The sequence below is a fragment of the Vicia villosa genome, linkage group LG4 (genome assembly GCF_029867415.1).
Source record: "Vicia villosa cultivar HV-30 ecotype Madison, WI linkage group LG4, Vvil1.0, whole genome shotgun sequence".
Classification (NCBI taxonomy): domain Eukaryota; kingdom Viridiplantae; phylum Streptophyta; class Magnoliopsida; order Fabales; family Fabaceae; genus Vicia; species Vicia villosa.
The window spans coordinates 52,823,201-52,831,516 of record NC_081183.1 but is presented as its reverse complement, the minus strand read 5'-3'; positions in this window follow the sequence as shown (position 1 = coordinate 52,831,516).

The following is an 8,316-nucleotide window of genomic DNA, read 5'->3' as shown; positions in this document are numbered from 1 at the left end:
TACCTACAATAATAGTTTTCATTTGAGCATTTGTATGGCTCCGTTTGAAGCTTTGTATGTAAGAGGTGTAGAACACCCTTATGTTGGTATGAATCTGGTGAGAGTGCGGTAATTGGACCAGAGATTGTTCAAGAGACTATAGAGAAGATTAAGATGATTCAGGAGAGGATGAAAGCTTCTCAAAGTCGTTAGAAGAGCTATCAGGATAATTCTCTATCACACTCAAAAATAAGTCATTCCCAAAAGAACTTATTTGAAACCCTAACCTTCAAATTCGAAAATTAGTATATCTCCCACAAGATCTCACTCCTCTAAAAGCTCTCTTACATTTCTCATTCAAAAAGATCAAAGGGGAAGGGAAAAGATGATGAAGGATCCTCCAACCCAGCTTCAGATACTGATGTTGAGTTTGTTGATCCTCCTCTCAAGACTAGAAGGTTGTTGTTTTCTTTCAAAAATTGCTCTCTCACACCTCCAAAATATGGTAATCTTGCTTCCTTCCTATAATACGGTGGAAGAACTAACTTTTTTAAATGTTGCGGATAACAAGAGTCGCCATCAACTTTTATTTTATCCAATTGGAGAGGCAAAAAGAACAGGAAAGACCTTTGAAAGATTTTGAATTCGGGGGGTAGGTTACACAAAGGGAAGGCGTAAGCACCCTTTGTATCCATGGTTATCCATGGGATCTTAATTGCTTAGCTCACTTGTTTGTTTGAATTGTTTGAAAAGAGTGTAGTGTGTGTATAGTAAAAGATTTTTGAATAAGGACTTTAACTTGTAAATAAGTGTAGCCTTTTGGAAATCGTTTTGAAAAGAGGTGTGAAAAGCATTTTAAAGTTTGATTTGAATGTTGAGTAAGCAATTAAGAACAGCTACCCTAAGAGTGGATCTTTCTTGTTCTTTAAGTATTTTGTTTGAAAGGGCTATCCATACCATAAGGAGGGTAGGTAGTCCTTTCATTGGATGTATCGGGTCATCGAGGGTCATCGTTTTCCATAAGTCTATCCATACCATAAGGGAGGTAGGAAGTTTTAGGAAAGGATGGAATAGTCATTTGTAGGCAACCAGTAAGGATACCTTAGCATTTGAAGGGACGATCATCATTTATCGAGGCAACATTGAGGGACGAGATCATTTTTCGTAGGCAACTCAAAGGGACTATGATCTTTTGATGATGACTTTATTCGTAGGCAGCAAGCTAAGGTATCCCCACGTTCGAAGGAACTTGACCATTATTCGAAAGGCAGCATAAGAGGAATTACCCTAAATATGTGTGTGCAACAATCATGTGTTAGCTTCAGATATTTTATCTTGAGTTAATGAGCTACGTCCAGTTATTAGTCTTGCCACTCCCTACTTTACTAACCACACAGTTAATATAAAATAAAGGCAGAAATTAAAAGTTCCTACGCTATTACAAGGCTTCGGGGAGGGGAATACATAGCCAAAAACCCGGGGGATGCGGAAAATAAAAGGCAGAAATGTAAACCTAATTACTATTACAAGAAAACTTATTGCGACCTATACATAATTTCTAGAATTGAAATGGAAAAAAATAAATAAATAATTAAAGGCATGCGACATTCACAGAGTATGGGATAAGAAGAGAATTCACGCATAAAAGAAATTCAGTGTTTAACAGCAATTGAGGTATTCGGGGTGACAAGGCAAAAATTAAAGGTTAAAAACCTTAGGCTAAAAAAACTTGATGACAAACCTAAGGGTAACAACCTAAGACTAATTGATATTAAAGTTTACGAAATAGTTAATTGATCAAATGAACTCTAATCCTAATTATTAAATTTGAGTTATAATTTAATTAACCTAATAATTAACTCAATCCTAAATTACCTAATTAATCAAAATTAATTAACCTAATTATCCTAATTAATAAAATTAAAACTAATTATAAACCTAATTAATTATTAACCAAAAAAATTAACTAAAGCCTACATTACCTAATTAATTTTTATCCTAAAATTAGTTTAAATCTTGATTTTTATTAATTTGATTATTCACCTAATCTAATTATACCAGTTTAAAATAATTAAAGAAAAAGAAATAAAGAGAGAAAAAGGCAAATAAAATACAAAAAAAAACAAGGGAAACGAAACAAATATGGGCGCTGGATCTACTGTTATTGGCTTGTGAGTGTCCATGGTGTACCATCAAGTTTGTAGGCGTTGGATCCAACTTTGATATCCTCTGAGGGTTCTGAGGCGAGGGCGTACCATAGGGTGTCTTCACGTTATACGCATGGGATCTGGAAGCTGGATAATTCACAAAAAATATGTTGCAGGAGCTGAGGACCGAGCTAACGCCCCTTTGCGTCACGTATACCCTTGCCAATCCAACCAAGCTTCTTTTTTGTTACCTAAATGCATTCACATGATAATATATAACATAAATGGCAATAAGTAAAAAAAGCGTGTGCGATTTGAATGAGCCAACGGTGGAGAGCCACGTCCTCTTCTTCTTCACAAAAACCCAATGTTTCAAACCTGGGCTATACCTTCAACCATAGTCTGTAGCAACAAGTAATAGTGACGGTTTTGTTCGTCACTATAACACCTGCAAAATCACAAAATGTTATACAAGCAATAGGAATCACATGTAAGGCCATGAATCAACTCGTTGTGAGCCCCTAAGCATGATTACGCTCCTGATTAGGTCTGATTTCGCTTGAAACACGAAACCCCCAATTTGAGACCTCCTTGACCTAACAATGGCAGACAGAGTTCTCTGCACTTAAACGATAACTGAACCACGCAAAAACATTCCAAACATCAAAATAAGCTTGAATACACAACCGAATCACATTTGTAATGCAGGAAACATAGAAATCGAAATTTGAGAAAAAATGGTGCAAACTGAGATCGTGTTCTTATAATTCTGGATGCTTTGATGTGTTGTAAGAGTTTGGAACGATTCAGAGCAATCCCAGGGACATGTATGGATGCTTAGAATGGCTTGAAATGAGCTAATGCCTTGATTGCAACTTGCTGGTGCACCATGTTTTTTTTTACTTGCGTTAGAGTTCTTGACTTCAGAAAAATCCTCCCTAATACTTTGGACTGCTTGTATATTTATAGCAAATGAATTTAGGTCAAACAATTTGAACCAAATCTCAATGAATCAAGATATTGATATTTGATGGAAATTTGGTTTTAATTCTTTCTAAAATTGGTTTAAACTTAGTCTTCTCTCACCAATCCTATTTTCAACGAAATTAAATCACATATATGGCATAATTGATGATTGATACTGATTAGAATACCCTCTTAAATCAAATCTTTGATTATTATCTAAATTATTTTATTTATATCATTTTTATAATGAATAAAAATCAATATAAAATCAAATAAAAATCATTAATTCGCGGCATTGAGATTAGATCTTCTAGATGACTTGGAAAACAAGATTGAATCATACAAGGTTGGGCTTCTTTGCAAAAAAACCCATTTTGACCCTTATTTGCCTCATATATTTCTTCAAACTTTTACCAACTTTGACAAGTCATAACTCCCTCAATTTTTAAGGGATGGAAGTGTTCTAGGACTTTTTGGAAAGTCTAAGATGTCCTTTACAAGCCACTTTTGAAGCTTTTTTTGCATTTGGAGATTTTATCTTGAAAATATGGCTCCTGAATAAAACAGCTTTTTGTGAACTTCTAGAAGGACCTGTAATATTTTGGCTCATATCTCTCAAATGAAGAATTTTTGGCCTTGGCTTTAGAGAGACAAAGTTGTAGAGAATTCAATTTCCTTCAAAATGAGATTTGGTTGGGAAATTTCTGATGAATCATGTGGAAGTTATGGATGGTCAATGTTTAGTTGACTTTTAGGTCAAAAACCTTAATTTAGAAACTTTAGGTTTTGTTGATTTTTGAACTTTCCTTGATGAATCATGATCAACCTTTGATAAAATGATGAATGTTACTTCAAAATATTAATATTGACCAAAAATCAGGAATTTTGACTGTAATTTAACCATAGCTGACTTTTAGGTCAAATTGGTCGGATGTTGATCATTTGAGCCGTTGAATGAGAAATCTTATGAATCAGGGCTTGAAAATTGGCATGAGGATACTTTGAAGCATATGGGAGACAATGAAGTCCATTTGAGGTCTCAAAACTGGATTTTGACCTTGAGGGAAGCAAAACTTTAATCGTGGGCTTGTTGCTTAGGAGAGAGATAGTCAGGCGTATTTCTCAGTGCTTGAGCCACAATATTTACAATATGATGGGCAAATTTTGGGGTATGACACTTCCCAACTACAAGTTTTAACTTTCATAGGTTGTTGAACTTTCAAGGAATTAGTAACTTTATAGAAGAATCTGGTTATGTTTACCCTGATATTGTGAAAGACTTTTATGGAAAGCTTAATTTTACTAATGATGGTATTGTGTCAACTCTTGTGAAAGATACTGAAATTTTGCTAACACAAGAGGAATTTGGGGCTTTTTTGGGTATTCCATCCACCAGGGATAGGCTTCGTCAAGGTTTTACTTGTATCGATCCAGAATTTAGTGAGTAAGAGAAATGGGCTTTTTACTACAACATTATCTGTGTCTTTGAAGAGGAAATTATTAGTAAGCAAGCGGGTTCTACTCGGGTCCACCTTTACTCTGCAACATTATCGGTTAGTGATAGAATGTTGCATTACTTTATCACTTACATACTCTTTCCAAAACACTCTAATCACTCACAACTTAGTGATCTTGATTTACAACTCATGTATGCAAATAAGAAGAAAATCAAGGTGAATTGGGCTTATTTGATTATGTTTAATATGTTGCGATTAAAAAATATTCATGGTGGACTTCCCTATGGTCGACCAATTTCAAAGATTTTTGAAAACTATGAAATTCCATTGAGAAGGGAACCTAAAGTTGAAATGAATGCAAAAAAGAATGAAATCATAGTTAACGCGGCTAACAAAATTATGGGGATCTTTCAAGATAAGGATGGTATATTCAAGCATCTTGCTCAAGGTTTATCATTTCCACAAGCAGCCCCGCCTCCAAATCCCGCTCCGGTTCCACCTACTACTCAAGTACAGGAAGGAGGTTTTATAAATGAGTTCCTTTACAATCATATGGTTGGCATGGAATCTCCCTTAAACCAAAACATCAACACCCGTTTTGACAACCTTCTTTCTGAATTCCTTACCGCCCTTGCCAACCAAGACCAAGACGATAGTGAGGAAGAGATCGACGAAGATGATAATGAATAGATCATTTATGTTATGTGTTCTTTGCGTTATGGTATCGTGTATTGTTTTACTTTCCGTCTTGTTATTGTTGACTAAGTTATGTTTCGGTTAAAACAATATGTGCTCTATTATGCTATGGATAAGTTTGTAAGTTATAACTTTGTATGGTGCATATATTATGTGTTGTTTGTTAGCCTATATTAGCTTTTACTTATTTTCGCATCCTTTTTGATAATAACAAAGGAGGAGAAGAGACATATGTTTTTTGCTTGCATGTTTGTGCTTGTCCAATAGTTGAGGAGTCTTCGTCAATGGTGGCATGAAGATCGTGAATATGATGATCATGCACTTGTTGTTGTTAAGGGAATGTTGAAATTAAAGCCATAGTATGAAAGGTGCAAGACATGGAGCAATGGAAGAGAAATGAAAATGGAAGAGTTAACAAAGTCATAATGCAGCAATCAACAACAGTCGCATTCAGACTTTTTGGGCAATATCTTTAAGATTTGACAATATTATCACAAAGACTTGGGTGGTTATAAATGCTTTAGCTGTAAGTTTAAGAGTGTGTCTAAGAGGGTGTGAATTAGGACTTTGAAAATTATCCAATTTTAAAAACAAGTTGTTTTTATTTTTTAATTTGGTGCAAGAGTTTAGAAATATGTTTCTTTACTTTTCTGTATATGATTTGTGATGAAAGCGATAAATACAGAACACAAGGACACGAAAGAGATTTCACTATTGTTAGATCTTTGTACAAGCCTTAACCAACACTTCTCCTACAATCTTCTAACAACAAAACTATCAAGAACAATCCTCCTGGATCAACCAAGTTGAAATGAGAACAATCCCCTCACTTTCAACCTATTGCTTCCAACAATCCCGGACAACAAGGTACAACCAAACAAGTAGAATAAGAAAAAAATTATTTCCTTTCTACTCTCTTATTTCCAAAAATCCTAGACAACAAGGAATTACAAAATAATTCTGGAAAAAATTATTATGAAGTTTGTAGTATATAAGTCATATGAAGTACTTCTTCTCTTTCAATATGAAACTTAATAACAAAATACTCTCTTAAGTGCTCAAGATAATTGTATGAATATGATATGAAATTGTTATTCAAAAACTATTATTGTATAAAAATTTTGTTTGAAAAATTATGCAGAGAGTTTTTGATAATTCTTTGAAAGAGGTAACATTAAAATGAAATTTGAAAATTATTTTATAGCGCGAAAACAACTTTTCATGATCATGTCAATGGTTGGTAAAAATTTGCTGAAAAAAATGCATTTAAAATGAAATGTTGCCATGAAGTGGTTTGGTGAAAAGGTGTTTACGTTACAACATTTTTCAAAATAACTCAGGTGCAATAGATTGCAACGAAATTGCAATCAATTGCATGGAACAAAAAAAAAACGTTACGCTACTTAAAAAAATACTATTGCAACTAATTGCATATCCCATGCATCCTATTGCATTAGTTCATATGCGTTTACTTGAACCCAAGACCTTTTAATTCCTTAACACATGTCTTTCAATCAATTGAGCTAATTCACAATTCATTGAAAGTACATATAAGATATATGTAATGGCAAAACAATACATTCCAATACTTGTAAAAATATTTGAGAATAATTCTATCAAGGTTTGTATGAAATTTATAAATGCATGATCATTGAGCACTATTAGATTGTATATGATAAAGAGTTTCATATACCTTGAAACTTGGTGAAAAATATTGAACAAAATCATGCATCATATTCCTTATTTTTGATATATGTCCATGGTCTTGGGAGATTTTAAAGTTCTCTTCATCAAAACACAATGTTGGAGAAGCTTGACTTCACAATCTCCCTCTTTTTGATGATGACAGCCATTGAAAGTTGAAATGCTTGAATCTCTTAGAGTAAATGAGAAGTTCTTATGTGAATTATCCCCCTAACTTTGATAACTCCCCTTTAATTCATAGAGAATTTGACTTTTAGTGGCTGCAAAAGTTAGAGACAAGCATACACATACACATATATCTCCTCCCATTTTGTCATTACCAAAAAGGATAGGAAAGAGATAAATTATCTAAATAAATTATGAAAAATATTAATTCTTTACCTATGAGTTTTACCTAATGAGTGAGTTAATCAAACATTCATCCTTGGTGAACTTGACTTTGAAGCCTTTGTCACAAAGTTGGCTTTTACTTAGAAGATTTTGCTTTAGTCTTTCAACATAAAATACTTCTTCAATGGATGTAAAAGTTAGTGCTCCAACTTTTCCCATGCCAAGAATTCTTCCTTTAAGTTATACCCCATATGTGAAATAACCCTTGGACTTTAGAACTAGATTTGAAAGTTGGTGAAAAGGTATTTACGTTACAACATTTTTCAAAATAATTCACGTGCAATAGATTGCATCAAAATTGCAATCAATTGCATGGAACAAAAAAATGTTATGCTACTTGAAAAAATACTATTGCAATTAATTGCAATAGTATTTTTCATTTTATGATATGGAGGTGGCTAAATCATTTTGATACAATCGATTACAAGCTTTTTAAAATCGTTTTTAAGACCATTCAATCGATTGAAGGGAAATCGCATCATAATGCATGCTGAAACATGTTGAAAATGTTTTTAATAAAAAATGCCATACACAAGAAATGAACCCAAGACCTTTTAGTTCCTTAACATGTGTCTTTCAACCAATTAAGCTAATTCACAATTCACTAAAAGTATGCATAAGATATATGTAATGGAAAAACAATATTTTCTAACACTTGTAAAAACATTTGAAATCTTTTTTTACCAAGGTTTATATGAAATTTATAAATGCATGATCATTGACCACTATTAAATTGTATATGATAAAGAGTTTCATATACCTTGAAACTTGGTGAAAATTCTTGAACATAGTCATGCATATTTTTCCTTCTTTTTTGATATATGATCATGGTCTTGAGAGATTTTAATGTTGTCTTCATCAAAACACAATGTTGAAGAAGCTTGACTTCACATTAGCTTCACCAAGATACCATGCATGAACATCTATAAGCTCGTTCTCGTATGAATATTTATGTCTGCCCCCAATTCCAATTTGGA